The 26,110-nt window shown below is 26.4% G+C and overlaps 2 long non-coding RNA genes across 2 annotated transcripts in view; both read right to left on the minus strand.

The window, feature by feature from the left end:
• Positions 1–26,110, minus strand: part of LOC126267583 (uncharacterized) — a 142,981-nt gene that overhangs the window by 35,356 nt on the left and 81,515 nt on the right. The gene's annotated exons all lie outside the window — the stretch shown is intronic.
• LOC126267580 (uncharacterized) overlaps positions 21,986–26,110 on the minus strand; it is a 35,364-nt gene continuing 31,239 nt past the window's right edge. The window contains exon 2 of the long non-coding RNA XR_007549039.1: positions 21,986–23,116. This is a non-coding gene — a long non-coding RNA (uncharacterized LOC126267580). The remainder of the gene's footprint in view (positions 23,117–26,110) is intronic.

The raw sequence follows: 26,110 nt of genomic DNA on the forward strand, positions 1-26,110 counted from the left end.
AGCAGAATAAAGGGTTGTAGTTAAATATAACATTTGGGTTGCATTCAAAAAGTATTGATATTATCAATCAACCTTAAATAGAATAAGAAGCGAAATATTGCAGTCAGTTTCGACCTGGAAGATTGGTATGTACTACCCTTATTCTTATTAATTGAAGCCAAAAAGAGGCGTATTACTGTTACTAATATAATTGAACTATAATAGTTCCAATTAAGGAAATGTAAAGCCAATATGAAAGCTGCTAACTTTTTATATTAGCGGTTAAACTCCGTTAACATTTCTAAAATTTATATAGTTTAAATAAAACATTACATTTTCACTGTAAAAATAATAGATCTATATTTATAAATACTTAAAAGTAAAAATACTTCCTTAACATCTTCAGTGTCACGCTCTAATTATAAGCTATTTAAGTAAACGAAAAACAATATTACCAAAATAAATATTCAAAAAATAAAAGTTAAAAGATAAATCTTGAAATTAGAATCATATCAACCTTGAATATAACCAATTAAATAAATAAATAATCTATATAAACCTTGACCACCAAGTAATTCACCTCAACCATAATCAAATGACTTAGATGAATAATAACCTATTTTTAAAGGAATATATCTAATAAACTTAGTTGAAAGAAAAGGTATAAATCATATAGAACCAGCAAATCTAACAAAAGAAAGTATACTTAAAGAAAATAAATTATGAGAAAAATCAAAATTAGAAATAAGATAACCTAAATAAGCACCTAAAATAACAACTGTAATAGTTAAAAACTTTAAATAATAAGGTAAAGCAATCACATGAGGAATAGGAAAAATTAATCAAGATAAAAGACTACCACCAAAAACAGCAACAAACAATAGACCAATTATTCCAAATGAAATATAATAACCCTTATCATCAAAAGAAAATCTAGAATAAAAATTATTATCACCAGATATTGAATAATAAAACAAACGAAAGGAATAAGAAGCAGTTAAACCAGTAGAAAAAAAATAAAGAAAAAAAATTAAACAATTAATTCATCTTAAACAAACCATCTCAAGAATTAAATCCTTTGAATAAAATCCCACTAAAAAAGGTATTCCACACAAAGATAAACTAGAAACATTAAAACAAACTGAAGTTAAAGGTATGAAATTAACAATTGATCCTATAAAACGAATATCCTGAGAATCCTTCAAATTATGAATTATTGAACCTGCACATATAAATAATAATGCCTTAAATAAAGCATGAGCCAATAAATGAAAAAATGCAAGCTTTGGATAACCTATAGCCAAAATTCTTATTATTAAACCAAGTTGTCTTAAAGTAGAAAGAGCAATAATCTTCTTTAAATCAAACTCAAAATTAGCGCCCAATCCAGCCATAAATATAGTTATACAACCAATTAAAAGTAAAAATCAACCACAATTATAAGTATCCAATATTGGTCTAAAACGAATTAATAAATAAACACCAGCAGTAACAAGAGTAGAAGAATGAACTAAAGCAGAAACAGGAGTAGGAGCTGCTATAGCAGCAGGAAGTCATGAAGAGAAAGGAATCTGAGCTCTCTTAGTTATAGCTGCTAAAACAATTAATATAGTAATGAGCTTTATTTCAAAAGAATTAGAAATAAAATCATAATAATAAATATAATTTCAACCACCAAAATTTAACATTCATGCAATAGAAATTAAAATAGCAACATCACCAATACGATTAGAAAGTGCAGTTAATATACCAGCACTATAAGATTTTACATTTTGATAATAAATAACTAAACAATAAGAAACTAAACCTAAACCATCTCAACCTAATAAAATTCTAATTAAATTAGGACTAATAATTAAAAAACCAATAGAAAGAATAAATATTAAAACAATTATAATAAAACGATTTATATTCTTTTCACCAGATATATAATCCTCTCTATAATAAATAACCAAAGAAGAAATATATATAACAAAAGATATAAAAATAAGAGATATTCAATCCAAAATTAAAGTTATAACAACTATAGAACCATTTAAATTGAAAAGCTCTCACTCAACAAAAACTCTATAATCAATTATTAAATAATAAATACCTAAAATAAAAATTATAGTTCTCGAAATAAACAAAGAAAAAAAACTCAAAGAACAAATAGAAAATAAATTCACGGCCTAAGATGAAAAACTTCATATCATTGATTCCACAAAACAATATTTTTAATTAAAATACTTAAGCAAACTAAACAAAGAAATATTCACCCTTTAAACAGAGAATATTTAAAGGCAATCAATGTAAAAGTAAAAGATGATATTCACGAAAATAACCAAGAGAACAAGTATAAACACCAGAATAATAATTCCCATGCTGAGAATAAGAATATATATACAAAGTATAAACAGCTCTAAAAAAAGATAAAAAAATCAAAGCAAAGAATCTAAAAGAAGATCAAGATATAATTCTATTTAATAATCTAATTTCACCTACCAAATTTAAAGAAGGAGGAGCAGCCATATTTGATGATCTTAAAAGAAATCATCATAAAGCCATTCTTGGCATCAAATTAATTATACCCTTGTTAATTAATAATCTTCGTCTACCTAAACGTTCATAAATAATATTAGATAAACAAAATAAACCAGAAGAACATAAACCATGACCAACCATTAGAGAAAGAGAACCTACACAACCTCATCAATTCATAGTCATCAATCCACCAATAACCATTCTTATATGAGCAACAGAAGAATATGCAATTAAAGACTTTAAATCAACCTGACGAAAACAAATAAATCTTACAATAACACCCCCAGATAAACCTAAAGACAATCAAAAATAATTAAACTTTAAACCCAAATAAGAAATAACCTTTATAACACGAAAAATACCATAACCACCTAACTTTAATAAAACACCAGCAAGAATTATTCTACCTGAAATAGGGGCCTCTACATGAGCCTTAGGAAGTCATAAATGAACCAAAAACATAGGTATCTTAACTAAAAAAGCCAAAATTATAAATACATAAAACATAAAATAATAAGAACCAAAATCAACCAGTAAAGGAAAATATAAAGTATTAGAAAAATCATAAACCTTAAATAAAACTAATAATAAAGGTAATCTAGCAACCAAAGTATAAAACGCTCAGGTTGATAACCCCAACCCAAAATTAAAAGTAAAGTTGGAACTAATCTAGCCTCAAAAAAAATATAAAAAGAAAGAAGACTTAATCTAGCAAATGAACAATAAAGCATAATTATTAAAATCAAAATCATAAAAACAAAAAAATTAGAATGATATGAACTTAAATAAACTGAACCTCTAGCAGTGATTATTAAAGAACAAATCCAAAAACTAAGTAAAATTAAACTAAAAGAAAAATAATCAATACCAAAATAATATCTAATTATATTCAAATCAGCATATGAATAAACACAAATTATAAAAACAAAACCCGACAGACACATTAAAGAATGAACCAACCATCAACAATTATTTAATAAACAAAGAGGGATCAAAAAAATAGTTATAAATAAATACTTTAACATAAAGATAAACCAAAAGAATTAAAAAAATCATTACCATGAGAACGAATTATTGAAACTAAAATAGAAAGACCTAAAGCACCCTCACAAACAGAAAAAACTAAAAAAATAACAGGAAAAAAATAATCATAATCAAACTCAATAAGAAAAACAATAACTAACATAAATAAAGAAAGACCAATATATTCTAATCTCAAAAGAACCATTAATAAATGTTTACGTTTAGAAGAAAAAACATAAACACCAGCAAAATAAATCAATAAAGAAGTAAAAATAGAGAATATAAACATTAGTTTTAATAGTTTAAAAAAAACGCCGGTCTTGTAAACCGGAAATAAGTCCAGCCCCCACTTTTAAAACTTCAGAGGTGGAAAAGCTTCCATCATCGGTCCCCAAAACCGGTATTTTAAATAAACTAACCCCTGAAATGATCAAAATAATAATTATATCATTATCAAATGTAATAAATATTAATTTTATTAAATTAAGACACCCAATATCAATAATGCTTTTTATTATCCTTCAAACCTTCCTAGTTGGATTAATAACAAGAACAATAATAGAAAGATATTGATTATCATATATTTTATTTTTAACATTTCTTGGTGGTATACTAGTATTATTTATTTACATTACAAGAATTGCATCAAACGAAATATTTCAGCCTAAATCAATCACTATAATTATTACATTAATAATGTGAGTATTTATCATATTAATATTAATTATTCTAGATATATCTATATTTATAGACTTTTTTCAAAAACACCAAAACTATAAATATTGATAATTCAATCAATTATCAAGAAATAACAATATCTTTAGAAAAATTATATAATAGACCAACATTCATTATTACAATAATAATAATAATTTATTTATTTTTAGCACTACTAGCAGTTGTTAAAATCACCAATATTAATCAGGGACCTATTCGTAAAATAAGATAATTACTAATGAATGAACCCTTACGATTAAGACATCCTTTAATTAAAATTATTAATAACTCTTTAATTGACTTACCTGCCCCAACAAATATTTCATTTTGATGAAATTTTGGATCCCTATTAGGGTTATGTTTGGTAATTCAAATCGTAACTGGACTATTTTTAGCTATACATTATACATCAAATATTGAAATAGCATTCAGTAGTGTAGTACACATCTGCCGAGACGTAAATAATGGTTGAATTATCCGAACCTTACACGCAAATGGAGCATCTATATTTTTTATTTGTATTTACTTACATGTAGGACGGGGAATTTACTATGGATCTTATATATATATATATACATACCTGAATAATTGGTACAGTGATTTTATTTTTAGTTATAGCAACTGCATTTATAGGATATGTCTTACCCTGAGGCCAAATATCTTTTTGAGGTGCAACAGTAATTACTAATTTATTATCAGCAATCCCATACTTAGGAACAGATTTAGTCCAATGAGTATGAGGAGGATTCGCTGTTGATAATGCAACATTAAATCGATTCTTCACATTCCATTTTGTATTACCATTTATTATTGCTGCTATAGCAGCAATTCATTTATTTTTTCTTCACCAAACAGGATCTAATAATCCTCTTGGACTAAATGGAGATATTGAAAAAATTCCATTCCATCCATACTTTACCTTTAAGGATTCTATTACATTTGTAATAATAACATCATTATTAATTATACTATGTTTAATTAATCCTTACCTATTAGGAGATCCAGATAACTTTGTACCTGCCAACCCATTAGTAACACCAGTTCACATTCAACCAGAATGATATTTCCTATTTGCATATGCAATTCTACGATCTATCCCTAATAAGTTAGGAGGTGTTATTGCATTATTTTTATCAATTAGAATCTTAATAATTTTACCATTTTATAATAAAACACCATTCCGAGGCATTCAATTTTACCCTATTAATCAAATTTTATTCTGAATTATAGTAGTTGTTGTATGCTTACTAACGTGAATTGGTAAACGACCTGTTGAAGAACCTTATATTATAACAGGTCAAATCTTAACAATTATTTACTTCACATATTTCTTAATTAATGTCCATGTCGCAAACGCATGAGATAAATTAATTAAGGAATAAAGTTAATTAGCTTAGGAAAAGCATATGTTTTGAAAACATAAAATTAGAAGTTTAACTCTTCTATTAACTTTTCTCAAAAAATTTCACTAAACAAATGAGATAAATAAAATCTTTAAACCAACAAAGAAAATAAAAAAATTCAAAGATAAAGGTAAAAAACTTTTTCAAGCTAAGTACATTAATTTATCATAACGGAACCGTGGTAATGTTCCACGAACCCAAATAAAACCAAAAGATATAATAGCAAGCTTAATAAAAAATATAAAAGAATAAAAATCACCGCCCAAAAAAATTAAAGCCAATAACATTCTTATGAAGACAATTCTAGTATATTCAGCTAAAAAAATTAATGTAAAACCACCCGCACCATACTCAATATTAAATCCTGAAACTAACTCAGAATCCCCTTCAGCAAAATCAAAAGGAGTACGATTAGTTTCAGCTAAGCAAGAAGCAAAACAAGCTAAAGCTAAAGGAAAAGAAATAATAATAAATCAACAATAAAGCTGATAGTTTATAAAATCAAACATATTAAAACTACCAATTAAAATAATTAAAGACAATAAAATTAAAGCTAAACTAACTTCATAAGAAATTGTTTGAGCAACAGAACGAAGAGAACCTAATAATGAATAATTTGAATTAGAAGATCAACCAGCAATTATAACAGTATAAACACCTAATCTAGTACAACATAAAAAAAATAAAAATCCATAAGAAAAAGAACACATATAAGTTAAATAAGGAGAAATTACTCGAACGGCTAAAGAAATCATTAAATTAAAAACAGGGGAAAAATAATAAAGTAGGTAATTAGATATAATAGGAATTGGCTGCTCCTTACAAATTAACTAAATAGCATCTCTAAATGGCTGAGGAATTCCAACAAAACCTACCTTATTTGGACCCTTTCGAATCTGAATATAACCTAAAACCTTACGCTCTAATAAAGTTAAAAAGGCAACACTAATTAAAACACAAATAACCAATAAAAGAAAATTCAAAGTAAATATAAATAAATCATAAAGTATCAATACTATTTGTAGAAAAAATCTACATAAATGAATTCTAAATTCAACACATTAATCTGTCAAAATAGTAATAAATTAATATTAATCAATATAACAAAAAATATTTTAAACATATGGTCCTTTCGTACTAATATGGATTAACAATCTTAGGATAGAAACTGACCTGGCTCACGCTGGTCTGAACTCAGATCATGTAAGAATTTAAAGGTCGAACAGACCTAATCATTGGGCTCCTGCACCCAAAATTTTTCTTAATCCAACATCGAGGTCGCAATCTGCTTTGTCGATATGAGCTCTCAAAAACAATTACGCTGTTATCCCTAAGGTAACTTAATCTTATGATCATAAATTATGGATCAAAATAACAAACATAAATAAATGATATAATAATGAAGAGTTTATCTATTCTTCATGTCACCCCAACAAAACATCATCATTAAATATAGAAAGACAAACAAAAAACTATATAAAAGTAAAATGTCAAGCTCTATAGGGTCTTCTCGTCCTAAAGAAGAATTTAAGCCTTTTGACTCAAAAGTTAAATTCAAAAATTTATTAAGAGACAGTTGATTTCTCGTCAAGCCATTCATTCCAGCCACTAATTAAGAGACTAATGATTATGCTACCTTTGCACGGTCAAAATACCGCGGCTCTTTAAAAATACGCTCAGTGAGCAGGCCAGACCTCAAAATATAAACAAGAGGACATGTTTTTGATAAACAGGTGGAAATCAATTTTGCCTAGTTCCTTATAATAAGTTCACAAGGTAAAAATTTCATACAAATAAATATACTAATTCTATCATTATTACAAAAATTTTAAAATTAAATTAATAATCTTAATAAAAAACCTAAAATATTTATAAAATCAAAATAAAAAATAATGAACTAAAATGTAATCTTAAAGATAGCTGATTTAAAGCTTACTATTATATTTCTATAAAATAAATTATAGGTTATTAACTTCAAAGCTTATCCCTTAAAGAATAAATAAGTTAATATTTTTACTTAAAAAATTAAATAAAAACAAATAACTTTAAAAAATTAAATTTTTTCTTAAGAAACTAGATATCTTGGGAAACGATTAACATCTCATTTCTATAAATAATTTAATAATAATTATGATACATTAACTATAAATTATTTATAAATCAACCCAAATCGAGACAAGTAAAATAAATACTAAAATTTTGATAAACCCTGATACAAAAGGTACAATAAATAAAATCTACTTAAAAAAATTTAAAATAATATTTCATAAAACACTTACATTACCAATAAACTATAATTTAAAAAATCAATTCTATAAAATATACTAAGACAAAAATACAATAAAATTATTTATATTAAATAATTAAATAAACAAAAAATAAATATAATAAAATAAATAATCAAGATATCCTGATTTGCAGAGAAAAATTTTCAGTGTAAATGAAACACTTTACTAATAAGTTATATCTTGAAACTCTTCCTAGATACACTTTCCAGTACATCTACTATGTTACGACTTATCTCATCTAAATTGAAGCTACTTTAAAATAAAATAGAATAATCAATAATGAGAGCGACGGGCGATGTGTACACATCTCAGAGCCAATATCAGTTAAATTAAATAAATTAAATTACTATCAAATCCACCTTCATTAACAGTATTTCACTATCAAATCCGTTATAAACAAAAATCTATTGTAACCCACCTCCTCTTAACTATAAGCTGCACCTTGACCTGAAATATTTTATAATTATAAATCTTGAGAATTATAACTCTAAAAAGATTCTCTGATAACGGAGATATACAAACAAATAAATTAAGTAGAGTAAATCGTGTATTATCAATCATGGGGTAGGTTCCTCTGAATGGAATGAGATACCGCCAAATTCTTTGGGTTTAAAGACCTTAACTAATAGTACCCTGGTAAATATAATTAACATTTAAAATAATAGGGTATCTAATCCTAGTTTATTATTTAAATTTCACAGATTCATAAAAAGGGCCACAAATAAATTTTAACATTTCACCTTACAAATTTATATTTCAACCCTAATAATATAAACAACTGTTTTAACCAATAATATTCACTTGTATCAATCGTATAACCGCGGCTGCTGGCACGAATTATGCCGATACTAAATCAATTGCTAAATCCAAAATCACTTGATAATTAAATCAAATTACTGCAAAAAGAACATTTAGTCTAACCTATTTTTAGCTAAAAACATAAGTAGCTATAATCCTAGGTAAATAATTGCATTAAAATAATCAATTGATAATGGTAAGATGAACTTATAATACTTTAATTTCAATTAAATGTAATATATTAATATAAATTATTTATTATATATATATATATATATAAAATAAAATGAGCAGGATAAATTAATCCTAATTAAACAAAATAATACATAAAAGAATTTCAAAAAAAAACTTTCGATTTATATATTAAATAAATGAAGTGCCTGATTAAAGGGTTACCTTGATAGGGTAAATAAAGTAAATAAAATTACCTTCATTAAAATTACATAAGATAGAATTAAACTACCTCCTTTAGTATCAAAAACTAACGTGCATCATACACCTTAATGTAAAAAGGTAAGCTAAACAAGCTAATGGGTTCATACCCCATTTATAGAGGTATCAATCCTCTCCTTTTTAATGACCAACAACTCTACAAAACTTCTCTTCCTATCAACATTAATGATAGGAACGATCCTGTCCATTTCATCAAATTCCTGATTTGGGGTTTGAATAGGACTTGAGATCAACTTACTTTCATTTATTCCACTCCTAACAAGAAATAAAAATATAATAATAAATGAATCATCAATTAAATATTTTATTGTCCAAGCAATAGCATCGACAATATTATTATTTTCAATTTTGCTGATTCAAATAAAATATCCCATGGGATGGAAACAGAATTTATCCCATCAATAATAATTAGATCTAGACTATTATTAAAGATTGGAGCTGCACCTTTCCATTTCTGATTTCCAGAAGTTATAGGAGCATCAAGATGAATTAATTGTTTAACATTAATAACATGACAAAAAATCGCCCCAATAATGGTCTTATCTTATTGTATTCAATTAAGAACTTTTATTTGAACAATTATTATCTTAAGAATTATTATTGGGGCAATAGGAGCTTTAAATCAAACATCCTTACGACAACTTTTAGCATATTCATCAATCAGACATCTAGGTTGAATAATTAGATCATTAACAGTCAGAGAAAACATCTGAGAACTATACTTCATTATTTACTCACTATTAAGATTAATTATAGTTTTATTATTTAAGCAAATAAATTTATTTTTCATAAATCAAATTTATTCAGCCAGAAATATAAAAACCGAAATTAAATTCATAATATTCTTATCTTTATTATCTTTAGGTGGACTACCACCATTCCTTGGATTCTTACCAAAATGAATTGTAATACAATCATTAATAGAAAACAATATAACAACTATTATAACTATTATAGTTGTATTAACTACAATTACACTCTACTACTATATACGTATTAGATTCTCAGCTCTAATTATATCATACACAGAAAATTCGTGATCTATAAAGATAAAGTCCCAAAAATCAAGAATCATTCTTCCTATAACAGTAATAATTTCAACAATAGGATTGATTTCAACATCAACCTTAATTTCATTATACTAAGGACTTAAGTTAATCAAACTAATAACCTTCTAAGTTATAATTAAAAGAATAATCTTTTAGGCCTTAGTAAAATTTTACACCTCTAGAATTGCAGTCTAGAATCATAATTGAATATAAGACCTAAATATGATAAGAGAGAAAACATCTCATAAGTAGATTTACAGTCTACCACCTAAAATTCAGCCATCTTACCGCAAAAATGATTATTCTCAACAAACCATAAGGACATTGGTACTTTATACTTCATATTTGGAGCATGAGCAGGAATAGTAGGAACATCAATAAGAATACTTATTCGTGCTGAACTTGGCCAACCCGGATCTCTAATTGGGGATGACCAGATTTATAATGTTATTATTACAGCTCACGCATTCGTAATAATTTTCTTTATAGTAATACCTATTATAATTGGTGGATTTGGTAATTGACTTGTTCCACTAATAATTGGTGCACCAGATATAGCATTTCCACGAATAAATAATATAAGTTTTTGATTACTACCACCTTCACTAACCCTTCTTCTTACATCTTCTATAGTAGATAATGGTGCTGGTACAGGATGAACAGTTTACCCTCCTCTAGCAGGAGCTATTGCACACGGGGGTGCATCTGTAGATCTAGCTATTTTTTCACTGCACTTAGCAGGTGTATCATCTATTCTTGGTGCAGTGAATTTCATTACAACAGCAATTAATATACGATCAGAAAGTATAACTTTAGATCAAACACCTTTATTTGTATGATCTGTAGCTATTACAGCATTACTTCTCCTTCTTTCACTTCCAGTTTTAGCAGGAGCTATTACTATATTATTAACAGATCGAAATTTAAATACATCATTCTTTGACCCTCTAGCTATTTTTTCACTGCACTTAGCAGGTGTATCATCTATTCTTGGTGCAGTGAATTTCATTACAACAGCAATTAATATACGATCAGAAAGTATAACTTTAGATCAAACACCTTTATTTGTATGATCTGTAGCTATTACAGCATTACTTCTCCTTCTTTCACTTCCAGTTTTAGCAGGAGCTATTACTATATTATTAACAGATCGAAATTTAAATACATCATTCTTTGACCCTGCAGGAGGGGGTGACCCAATTCTATATCAACATCTATTTTGATTCTTTGGACACCCAGAAGTTTATATTTTAATTCTACCGGGGTTCGGAATTATTTCACATATTGTATGTCAAGAAAGAGGAAAAATTGAATCATTTGGAACATTAGGTATAATTTATGCTATACTATCAATTGGACTAATAGGATTTATTGTATGAGCACATCATATATTTACAGTAGGAATGGATGTTGACACACGAGCATATTTTACATCAGCAACAATAATTATTGCTGTACCTACAGGAATTAAGGTATTTAGATGATTAGCTACATTATATGGAACTAAATTCAAGTTCAATCCACCATTATTATGAGCTCTAGGATTTATTTTCCTATTTACAATTGGTGGATTAACAGGATTAGTATTAGCAAATTCATCACTTGATATTGTATTACATGATACATATTATGTAGTAGCCCACTTTCATTATGTATTATCTATAGGAGCAGTATTTGCAATTATAGGAGGTGTCATTCAATGATATCCACTATTTACAGGATTAACTATAAATAATACATGATTAAAAATCCAATTTACAATTATATTCATTGGAGTAAATTTAACATTCTTTCCTCAACACTTCCTAGGATTAGCAGGAATACCTCGACGATACTCTGACTACCCAGACGCATATACATCATGAAACGTAGTATCAAGAATTGGGTCTACAATTTCTATTGTAGGAATCATTATATTCATTGTAATTATATGAGAAAGAATGATTACAAACCGAGCAATTATATTTAGAGCTAACATAAGAAGATCAACAGAATGACTACAAAATAACCCTCCTGCAGAACATAGTTACTCAGAATTACCATTAATCTCTAGATTCTAATATGGCAGATTAGTGCAGTAGATTTAAGCTCTACAAATAAAGGTTTGACCTTTTATTAGAAAATATTTATTAATGGCAACATGATCAAATTTATCTCTTCAAGATGGAGCTTCACCATTAATGGAGCAATTATCATTCTTTCATGATCATACTATGGTCGTATTATTATTAATTACAGTAATTGTAGGTTATGCCCTAAGTTATATATTATTTATTGCCTATACTAACCGTAATATACTTCATGGACATTTAATTGAAACAATCTGAACAGCTTTACCAGCAATTACATTAATTTTTATTGCCCTTCCATCATTACGACTATTATATTTACTTGATGATTCAGTAGATGCAATAATTACAATTAAAACCATTGGACGACAATGATATTGAAGATATGAATATTCAGACTTCATAGACGTAGAATTTGACACTTATATAACACCAGAACAAGACCTAGAAAATGATGGATTCCGACTACTAGATGTAGATAACCGAACAATCCTACCAATAAATACAGAAGTACGAGTATTAACAAGAGCATCAGATGTTCTACACTCATGAGCAGTTCCTGCATTAGGGGTTAAAATTGATGCAACGCCAGGTCGGTTAAATCAAGGAACATTCACAATAAATCGACCTGGATTATTCTTTGGACAATGCTCAGAGATCTGTGGAGCAAACCACAGATTTATACCAATTGTAATTGAAAGAACTTCAGTAAATTTATTTATTAAGTGATTATCTAACATAATTTAAGGAGTTAGTTAAAATAAATAACATTAGAGTGTCAATCTAAAGTAACTAAAAAAAATTAGTACACCTTGAAATTCATCAGATGACTGAAAGTAAGTAATGGTCTCTTAAACCAAATAATAGTAAATTAACGACTACTTCTGATGGGGAAATTATATCCAAATCCCTCAAATATCCCCTCTTATATGATTCTCACTATTCATTATATTTTCAGCTACATTAATCTTGTTTAATCAAATACACTTCTTCTCATTTAAACCTAACCTTATTAAAAGAGCAGAAAAAGGAACAATTGAAATAAAAAACTTAAATTGAAAATGATAACAAATCTATTCTCAACATTTGACCCATCAACTAACATCTTTAATTTATCATTAAATTGAACTAGAACATTTCTAGGACTATTATTAATCCCATCACTATTTTGACTTACACCATCACGAATTAACATTATCTGAAATAAACTAAATTTAACCTTACATAATGAATTTAAAACACTTCTTGGACCAAAATCATTTAATGGAACAACATTCATTTTCATCTCAATTTTTATTATAATATTATTTAACAATTTCATAGGATTATTCCCTTATATTTTTACTAGAACAAGACATTTAGCATTAACATTTGCAATTGCCCTACCTATATGGCTAAGATTTATATTATTTGGATGAATTAACCATACTAATCATATATTTACACACCTTGTACCACAAGGTACACCGCCTGCATTAATATCATTTATAGTACTAATTGAAACAATTAGTAATGTTATTCGACCAGGTACATTAGCAGTACGGTTGGCAGCAAATATAATTGCAGGACACTTATTATTAACCTTATTAGGAAACACAGGACCATCTATAGCAATAAACTTAATCTCATTACTAATTATTGGACAAATACTTCTATTAATTCTAGAATCAGCAGTAGCAATAATTCAAGCCTATGTTTTCTCAATTCTAAGAACTCTATATTCTAGAGAAGTATATTAAACCTATGTTAACAACTCACTCAAACCACCCATTCCACTTAGTAGACTATAGACCTTGACCATTAACAGGAGCAATTGGAGCAATAGTCCTAGTATCAGGACTAGCAAAATGATTCCACCTATTTAATATTAACTTATTCATAACTGGATTTGGAATTACCCTACTAACTATAATTCAATGATGACGAGATGTAGTACGAGAAGGAACATATCAAGGATTACATACAGGATTTGTATCAATTGGATTACGATGAGGAATAATTTTATTTATTGCATCAGAGGTATTATTTTTCGTTTCTTTTTTTTGAGCATTCTTTAGAAGAAGATTAGCACCAACAATTGAACTAGGAATACTATGACCTCCAATAGGAATTCAACCCTTTAACCCTATACAAATTCCATTACTTAATACAGCTATTCTTTTAGCATCAGGAGTAACAGTAACATGAGCACATCATAGTTTAATGGAATCTAATCATACTCAAGCACTACAAGGATTATTCTTCACAGTGTTATTAGGACTATACTTTACAATACTTCAAGCATATGAATATTGAGAAGCACCTTTTACCATTGCAGATGCAGTTTATGGATCAACATTCTTTGTTGCAACAGGATTCCATGGTTTACACGTAATTATTGGAACAATCTTTTTATCAACATGTCTACTTCGACACTCAATAAATCAATTTTCACCAAGACATCACTTTGGATTTGAAGCAGCAGCATGATACTGACACTTCGTAGACGTAGTATGATTATTCTTATATATCTCTATTTATTGATGAGGTAGATAATTGTTTTTCTAGTATAAATAGTACATTTGACTTCCAATCAGAAAGCTTGATATAAATCAAGAAAAACAATTCTAATTCTATCAACAAGAGTTTTCATTAGATTTATTATTCCAATAATTGTTATAATCCTGGCAACAACACTATCAAAAAAATTAATTAATGATCGAGAAAAAAGATCACCATTTGAATGTGGGTTTGATCCAAAAAGATCAGCACGAATACCATTCTCAATACGATTCTTCCTAATCGCAGTAATCTTTTTAATTTTTGATGTAGAAATTGCACTAATTCTACCAATTGTAATTATTTTTAAAACTTCAGACATTATAATGTGAACAGTATCAACAATATTTTTTATTCTAGTTCTATTAGGAGGACTATACCATGAATGAAACCAAGGAGCATTACAATGAGCAGAATAAAGGGTTGTAGTTAAATATAACATTTGGGTTGCATTCAAAAAGTATTGATATTATCAATCAACCTTAAATAGAATAAGAAGCGAAATATTGCAGTCAGTTTCGACCTGGAAGATTGGTATGTACTACCCTTATTCTTATTAATTGAAGCCAAAAAGAGGCGTATTACTGTTAATAATATAATTGAACTATAATAGTTCCAATTAAGGAAATGTAAAGCCAATATGAAAGCTGCTAACTTTTTATATTAGCGGTTAAACTCCGTTAACATTTCTAAAATTTATATAGTTTAAATAAAACATTACATTTTCACTGTAAAAATAATATATCTATATTTATAAATACTTAAAAGTAAAAATACTTCCTTAACATCTTCAGTGTCACGCTCTAATTATAAGCTATTTAAGTAAACGAAAAACAATATTACCAAAATAAATATTCAAAAAATAAAAGTTAAAAGATAAATCTTGAAATTAGAATCATATCAACCTTGAATATAACCAATTAAATAAATAAATAATCTATATAAACCTTGACCACCAAGTAATTCACCTCAACCATAATCAAATGACTTAGATGAATAATAACCTATTTTTAAAGGAATATATCTAATAAACTTAGTTGAAAGAAAAGGTATAAATCATATAGAACCAGCAAATCTAACAAAAGAAAGTATACTTAAAGAAAATAAGTTATGAGAAAAATCAAAATTAGAAATAAGATAACCTAAATAAGCACCTAAAATAACAACTGTAATAGTTAAAAACTTTAAATAATAAGGTAAAGCAATCACATGAGGAATAGGAAAAATTAATCAAGATAAAAGACTACCACCAAAAACAGCAACAAACAATAGACCAATTATTCCAAATGAAATATAATAACCCTTATCATCAAAAGAAAATCTAGAATAAAAATTATTATCACCAGATATTGAATAATAAAACAAACGAAAAGAATAAGAAGCAGTTAAACCAGTAGAAAAAAAATAAAGAATAAAAATTAAACAATTAATTCATCTTAAACAAACCATCTCAAGAATTAAATCCTTTGAATAAAATCCCACTAAAAAAGGTATTCCACACAAAGATAAACTAGAAACATTAAAACAAACTGAAGTTAAAGGTATGAAATTAACAATTGATCCTATAAAACGAGAATATCCTGAGAATCCTTCAAATTATGAATTATTGAACCTGCACATATAAATAATAATGCCTTAAATAAAGCATGAGCCAATAAATGAAAAAATGCAAGCTTTGGATAACCTATAGCCAAAATTCTTATTATTAAACCAAGTTGTCTTAAAGTAGAAAGAGCAATAATCTTCTTTAAATCAAACTCAAAATTAGCGCTCAATCCAGCCATAAATATAGTTATACAACCAATTAAAAGTAAAAATCAACCACAATTATAAGTATCCAATATTGGTCTAAAACGAATTAATAAATAAACACCAGCAGTAACAAGAGTAGAAGAATGAACTAAAGCAGAAACAGGAGTAGGAGCTGCTATAGCAGCAGGAAGTCATGAAGAGAAAGGAATCTGAGCTCTCTTAGTTATAGCTGCTAAAACAATTAATATAGTAATGAGCTTTATTTCAAAAGAATTAGAAATAAATTCATAATAATAAATATAATTTCAACCACCAAAATTTAACATTCATGCAATAGAAATTAAAATAGCAACATCACCAATACGATTAGAAAGTGCAGTTAATATACCAGCACTATAAGATTTTACATTTTGATAATAAATAACTAAACAATAAGAAACTAAACCTAAACCATCTCAAACTAATAAAATTCTAATTAAATTAGGACTAATAATTAAAAAACCTATAGAAAGAATAAATATTAAAACAATAATAATAAAACGATTTATATTCTTTTCACCAGATATATAATCCTCTCTATAATAAATAACCAAAGAAGAAATATATATAACAAAAGATATAAAAATAAGAGATATTCAATCCAAAATTAAAGTTATAACAACTATAGAACCATTTAAATTGAAAAGCTCTCACTCAACAAAAACTCTATAATCAATTATTAAATAATAAATACCTAAAATAAAAATTATAGTTCTCGAAATAAACAAAGAAAAAAAACTCAAAGAACAAATAGAAAATAAATTCACGGCCTAAGATGAAAAACTTCATATCATTGATTCCACAAAACAATATTTTTAATTAAAATACTTAAGCAAACTAAACAAAGAAATATTCACCCTTTAAACAGAGAATATTTAAAGGCAATCAATGTAAAAGTAAAAGATGATATTCACGAAAATAACCAAGAGAACAAGTATAAACACCAGAATAATAATTCCCATGCTGAGAATAAGAATATATATACAAAGTATAAACAGCCCTAAAAAAAGATAAAAAAATCAAAGCAAAGAATCTAAAAGAAGATCAAGATATAATTCTATTTAATAATCTAATTTCACCTACCAAATTTAAAGAAGGAGGAGCAGCCATATTTGATGATCTTAAAAGAAATCATCATAAAGCCATTCTTGGCATCAAATTAATTATACCCTTGTTAATTAATAATCTTCGTCTACCTAAACGTTCATAAATAATATTAGATAAACAAAATAAACCAGAAGAACATAAACCATGACCAACCATTAGAGAAAGAGAACCTACACAACCTCATCAATTCATAGTCATCAATCCACCAATAACCATTCTTATATGAGCAACAGAAGAATATGCAATTAAAGACTTTAAATCAACCTGACGAAAACAAATAAATCTTACAATAACACCCCCAGATAAACCTAAAGACAATCAAAAATAATTAAACTTTAAACCCAAATAAGAAATAACCTTTATAACACGAAAAATACCATAACCACCTAACTTTAATAAAACACCAGCAAGAATTATTCTACCTGAAATATGGGCCTATACATGAGCCTTAGGAAGTCATAAATGAACCAAAATCTTAACTAAAAAAGCCAAAATTATAAATACATAAAACATAAAATAATAAGAACCAAAATCAACCAATAAAGGAAAATATAAAGTATTAGAAAAATCATAAACCTTAAATAAAACTAATAATAAAGGTAATCTAGCAACCAAAGTATAAAAAATTAAATAAACACCAGCCTGCAAACGCTCAGGTTGATAACCCCAACCCAAAATTAAAAGTAAAGTAGGAACTAATCTAGCCTCAAAAAAAATATAAAAAGAAAGAAGACTTAATCTAGCAAATGAACAATAAAGCATAATTATTAAAATCAAAACCATAAAAACAAAAAAATTAGAATGATATGAACTTAAATAAACTGAACCTCTAGCAGTGATTATTAAAGAACAAATCCAAAAACTAAGTAAAAGTAAACTAAAAGAAAAATAATCAATACCAAAATAATATCTAATTATATTCAAATCAGCATATGAATAAACACAAATTATAAAAACAAAACCCGACAGAAACATTAAAGAATGAACCAACCATCAACAATTATTTAATAAACAAAGAGGGATCAAAAAAATAGTTATAAATAAATACTTTAACATAAAGATAAACCAAAAGAATTAAAAAAATCATTACCATGAGAACGAATTATTGAAACTAAAATAGAAAGACCTAAAGCACCCTCACAAACAGAAAAAACTAAAAAAATAACAGGAAAAAAATAATCATAATCAAACTCAATAAGAAAAACAATAACTAACATAAATAAAGAAAGAACAATATATTCTAATCTCAAAAGAACCATTAATAAATGTTTATGTTTAGAAGAAAAAACATAAACACCAGCAAAATAAATCAATAAAGAAGTAAAAATAGAGAATATAAACATTAGTTTTAATAGTTTAAAAAAAACGCCGGTCTTGTAAACCGGAAATAAGTCCAGCCCCCACTTTTAAAACTTCAGAGGTGGAAAAGCTTCCATCATCGGTCCCCAAAACCGGTATTTTAAATAAACTAACCCCTGAAATGATCAAAATAATAATTATATCATTATCAAATGTAATAAATATTAATTTTATTAAATTAAGACACCCAATATCAATAATGCTTTTTATTATCCTTCAAACCTTCCTAGTTGGATTAATAACAGGAACAATAATAGAAAGATATTGATTATCATATATTTTATTTTTAACATTTCTTGGTGGTATACTAGTATTATTTATTTGCATTACAAGAATTGCATCAAACGAAATATTTCAGCCTAAATCAATCACTATAATTATTACATTAATAATGTGAGTATTTATCATATTAATATTAATTATTCTAGATATATCTATATTTATAGACTTTTTCAAAAACACCGAAACTATAAATATTGATAATTCAATCAATTATCAAGAAATAACAATATCTTTAGAAAAATTATATAATAGACCAACATTCATTATTACAATAATAATAATAATTCATTTATTTTTAGCACTACTAGCAGTTGTTAAAATCACCAATATTAATCAGGGACCTATTCGTAAAATAAGATAATTACTAATGAATAAACCCTTACGATTAAGACATCCTTTAATTAAAATTATTAATAACTCTTTAATTGACTTACCTGCCCCAACAAATATTTCATTTTGATGAAATTTTGGATCCCTATTAGGGTTATGTTTGGTAATTCAAATCGTAACTGGACTATTTTTAGCTATACATTATACATCAAATATTGAAATAGCATTCAGTAGTGTAGTACACATCTGCCGAGACGTAAATAATGGTTGAATTATCCGAACCTTACACGCAAATGGAGCACCTATATTTTTTATTTGTATTTACTTACATGTAGGACGGGGAATTTACTATGGATCTTATATATATATACATACCTGAATAATTGGTACAGTGATTTTATTTTTAGTTATAGCAACTGCATTTATAGGATATGTCTTACCCTGAGGCCAAATATCTTTTTGAGGTGCAACAGTAATTACTAATTTATTATCAGCAATCCCATACTTAGGAACAGATTTAGTCCAATGAGTATGAGGAGGATTCGCTGTTGATAATGCAACATTAAATCGATTCTTCACATTCCATTTTGTATTACCATTTATTATTGCTGCTATAGCAGCAATTCATTTATTTTTTCTTCACCAAACAGGATCTAATAATCCTCTTGGACTAAATGGAGATATTGAAAAAATTCCATTCCATCCATACTTTACCTTTAAGGATTCTATTACATTTGTAATAATAACATCATTATTAATTATACTATGTTTAATTAATCCTTACCTATTAGGAGATCCAGATAACTTTGTACCGGCCAACCCATTAGTAACACCAGTTCACATTCAACCAGAATGATATTTCCTATTTGCATATGCAATTCTACGATCTATCCCTAATAAGTTAGGAGGTGTTATTGCATTATTTTTATCAATTAGAATCTTAATAATTTTACCATTTTATAATAAAACACCATTCCGAGGCATTCAATTTTACCCTATTAATCAAATTTTATTCTGAATTATAGTAGTTGTTGTATGCTTACTAACGTGAATTGGTAAACGACCTGTTGATGAACCTTATATTATAACAGGTCAAATCTTAACAATTATTTACTTCACATATTTCTTAATTAATGTCCATGTCGCAAACGCATGAGATAAATTAATTAAGGAATAAAGTTAATTAGCTTAGGAAAAGCATATGTTTTGAAAACATAAAATTAGAAGTTTAAATCTTCTATTAACTTTTCTCAAAAAATTTCACTAAACAAATGAGATAAATAAAATCTTTAAACCACAAAAGAAAATAAAAAAATTCAAAGATAAAGGTAAAAAACTTTTTCAAGCTAAGTACATTAATTTATCATAACGGAACCGTGGTAATGTTCCACGAACCCAAATAAAACCAAAAGATATAATAGCAAGCTTAATAAAAAATATAAAAGAATAAAAATCACCGCCCAAAAAAATTAAAGCCAATAACATTCTTATGAAGACAATTCTAGTATATTCAGCTAAAAAAATTAAAGTAAAACCACCCGCACCATACTCAATATTAAATCCTGAAACTAACTCAGATTCCCCTTCAGCAAAATCAAAAGGAGTACGATTAGTTTCAGCTAAGCAAGAAGCAAAACAAGCTAAAGCTAAAGGAAAAGAAATAATAATAAATCAACAATAAAGCTGATAGTTTATAAAATCAAACATATTAAAACTACCAATTAAAATAATTAAAGACAATAAAATTAAAGCTAAACTAACTTCATAAGAAATTGTTTGAGCAACAGAACGAAGAGAACCTAATAATGAATAATTTGAATTAGAAGATCAACCAGCAATTATAACAGTATAAACACCTAATCTAGTACAACATAAAAAAAATAAAAATCCATAAGAAAAAGAACACATATAAGTTAAATAAGGAAAAATTACTCAAACGGCTAAAGAAATCATTAAATTAAAAACAGGGGAAAAATAATAAAGTAGGTAATTAGATATAATAGGAATTGGCTGCTCCTTACAAATTAACTTAATAGCATCTCTAAATGGCTGAGGAATTCCAACAAAACCTACCTTATTTGGACCCTTTCGAATCTGAATATAACCTAAAACCTTACGCTCTAATAAAGTTAAAAAGGCAACACTAATTAAAACACAAATAACCAATAAAAGAAAATTCAAAATAAATATAAATAAATCATAAAGTATCAATACTATTTGTAGAAAAAATCTACATAAATGAATTCTAAATTCAACACATTAATCTGTCAAAATAGTAAATAAATTAATATTAATCAATATAACAAAAAATATTTTAACCATATGGTCCTTTCGTACTAATATGGATTAACAATCTTAGGATAGAAACCGACCTGGCTCACGCCGGTCTGAACTCAGATCATGTAAGAATTTAAAGGTCGAACAGACCTAATCATTGGGCTCCTGCACCCAAAATTTTTCTTAATCCAACATCGAGGTCGCAATCTGCTTTGTCGATATGAGCTCTCAAAAACAATTACGCTGTTATCCCTAAGGTAACTTAATCTTATGATCATAAGTTATGGATCAAAATAACAAACATAAATAAATGATATAATAATGAAGAGTTTATCTATTCTTCATGTCACCCCAACAAAACATCATCATTAAATATAGAAAGACAAACAAAAAACTATATAAAAGTAAAATGTCAACCTCTATAGGGTCTTCTCGTCCTAAAGAAGAATTTAAGCCTTTTGACTCAAAAGTTAAATTCAAAAATTTATTAAGAGACAGTTGATTTCTCGTCAAGCCATTCATTCCAGCCACTAATTAAGAGACTAATGATTATGCTACCTTTGCACGGTCAAAATACCGCGGCTCTTTAAAAATACGCTCAGTGAGCAGGCCAGACCTCAAAATATAAACAAGAGGACATGTTTTTGATAAACAGGCGGAAATCAATTTTGCCTAGTTCCTTATAATAAGTTCACAAGGTAAAAATTTCATACAAATAAATATACTAATTCTATCATTATTACAAAAATTTTAAAATTAAATTAATAATCTTAATAAAAAACCTAAAATATTTATAAAATCAAAATAAAAAATAATGAACTAAAACGTAATCTTAAAGATAGCTGGTTTAAAGCTTACTATTATATTTCTATAAAATTAATTATAGGTTATTAACTTCAAAGCTTATCCCTTAAAGAATAAATAAGTTAATATTTTTACTTAAAAAATTAAATAAAAACAAATAACTTTAAAAAATTAAATTTTTTCTTAAGAAACTAGATATCTTGGGAAACGATTAACATCTCATTCCTGTAAATAATTTAATAATAATTATGATACATTAACTATAAATTATTTATAAATCAACCCAAATCGAGACAAGTAAAATAAATACTAAAATTTTGATAAACCTTGATACAAAAGGTACAATAAATAAAATCTACTTAAAAAAATTTAAAATAATATTTCATAAAACACTTACATTACCAATAAACTATAATTTAAAAAATCAATTCTATAAAATATACTAAGACAAAAATACAATAAAATTATTTATATTAAATAATTAAATAAACAAAAAAAAATATAATAAAATAAATAATCAAGATATCCTGATTTGCACAGAAAAATTTTCAGTGTAAATGAAACACTTTACTAATAAGTTATATCTTGAAACTCTTCCTAGATACACTTTCCAGTACATCTACTATGTTACGACTTATCTAATCTAAATTGAAGCTACTTTAAAATAAAATAGAATAATCAATAATGAGAGCGACGGGCGATGTGTACACATCTCAGAGCCAATATCAGTTAAATTAAATAAATTAAATTACTATCAAATCCACCTTCATTAACAGTATTTCACTATCAAATCCGTTATAAACAAAAATCTATTGTAACCCACCTCCTCTTAACTATAAGCTGCACCTTGACCTGAAATATTTTATAATTATAAATCTTGAGAATTATAACTCTAAAAAGATTCACTGATAACGGAGATATACAAACAAATAAATTAAGTAGAGTAAATCGTGTATTATCAATCATGGGGTAGGTTCCTCTGAATGAAATGAGATACCGCCAAATTCTTTGGGTTTAAAGACCTTAACTAATAGTACCCTGGTAAATATAATTAACATTTAAAATAATAGGGTATCTAATCCTAGTTTATTATTTAAATTTCACAGATTCATAAAAAGGGCCACAAATAAATTTTAACATTTCACCTTACAAATTTATATTTCAACCCTAATAATATAAACAACTGTTTTAACCAATAATATTCACTTGTATCAATCGTATAACCGCGGCTGCTGGCACGAATTCTGCCGATACTAAATCAATTGCTAAATCCAAAATCACTTGATAATTAAATCAAATTACTGCAAAAAGAACATTTAGTCTAACAAAACTTACATATAATACAAAGAAAAAGTGAATAAACAAGCAAGAATAAAACTTTTAAAAATAAAAAATAAGAAAATTTTAAATCTATTAATTCAGGAAAAAATTAAAGATTCAAATATTTAAAGAAAAAAAAGAAAAAAACCACAAACATTAACAAAAAAAAAGAAACGCCCCTATGTATGACCACAACAACTTCTCTATTATATATAATTAAAGATTAATATGGAACATGTATAGCAATAAATGTATTATATTCTTTCTTATTTAATCTTTCTTTTCACTAATAAATAAAGAAAGATTAAATAATATAATAAATATATTTTATACAATTATGTAATTTAATATAATATGTTATTAATATGAATTCTTTTTTTTATATTAAGTTAACTTTCATATATATTAGTTAAATAATCTAATTATAGATAATAAACATAATTATATTATTATAATTAATATAATTATTTATATTAATTATAATATTTTATATTTAAATTAATAATTTTATTTATTATATCCAATTATAATAATATTAAATATTAAATTACATATTATTATATATATTATATTATAATAACCTATTTTAGCTAAAAACATAAGTAGCTATAATCCTAGGTAAATAATTGCATTAAAATAATCAATTGATAATGGTAAGATGAACTTATAATACTTTAATTTCAATTAAATGTAATATATTAATATAAATTATTTATTATATATATATATAAAAAAAATAAAATGAGCAGGATAAATTAATCCTAATTAAACAAAATAATACATAAAAGAATTTCAAAAAAAACTTTCGATTTATATATTAAATAAATGAAGTGCCTGATTAAAGGGTTACCTTGATAGGGTAAATAAAGTAAATAAAATTACCTTCATTAAAATTACATAAGATAGAATTAAACTACCTCCTTTAGTATCAAAAACTAAGTGCATCATACACCTTAATGTAAAAAGGTAAGCTAAACAAGCTAATGGGTTCATACCCCATTTATAGAGGTATCAATCCATTCCTTTTTAATGACCAACAACTCTACAAAACTTCTCTTCCTATCAACATTAATGATAGGAACGATCCTGTCCATTTCATCAAATTCCTGATTTGGGGTTTGAATAGGACTTGAGATCAACTTACTTTCATTTATTCCGCTCCTAACAAGAAATAAAAATATAATAATAAATGAATCATCAATTAAATATTTTATTGTCCAAGCAATAGCATCGACAATATTATTATTTTCAATTTTGCTGATTCAAATAAAATATCCCATGGGATGGAAACAGAATTTATCCCATCAATAATAATTAGATCTAGACTATTATTAAAGATTGGAGGTGCACCTTTCCATTTCTGATTTCCAGAAGTTATAGGAGCATCAAGATGAAATAATTGTTTAACATTAATAACATGACAAAAAATCGCCCCAATAATGGTCTTATCTTATTGTATTCAATTAAGAGCTTTTATTTGAACAATTATTATCTTAAGAATTATTATTGGGGCAATAGGAGGTTTAAATCAAACATCCTTACGACAACTTTTAGCATATTCATCAATCAGACATCTAGGTTGAATAATTAGATCATTAACAGTCAGAGAAAACATCTGAGAACTATACTTCATTATTTACTCACTATTAAGATTAATTATAGTTTTATTATTTAAGCAAATAAATTTATTTTTCATAAATCAAATTTATTCAGCCAGAAATATAAAAACCGAAATTAAATTCATAATATTCTTATCTTTATTATCTTTAGGTGGACTACCACCATTCCTTGGATTCTTACCAAAATGAATTGTAATACAATCATTAATAGAAAACAATATAACAACTATTATAACTATTATAGTTGTATTAACTACAATTACACTCTACTACTATATACGTATTAGATTCTCAGCTCTAATTATATCATACACAGAAAATTCGTGATCTATAAAGATAAAGTCCCAAAAATCAAGAATCATTCTTCCTATAACAGTAATA

Source organism: Schistocerca gregaria, chromosome 4, assembly GCF_023897955.1.
Source record: "Schistocerca gregaria isolate iqSchGreg1 chromosome 4, iqSchGreg1.2, whole genome shotgun sequence".
In the NCBI taxonomy this organism is placed as follows: Eukaryota; Metazoa; Arthropoda; class Insecta; order Orthoptera; family Acrididae; genus Schistocerca; species Schistocerca gregaria.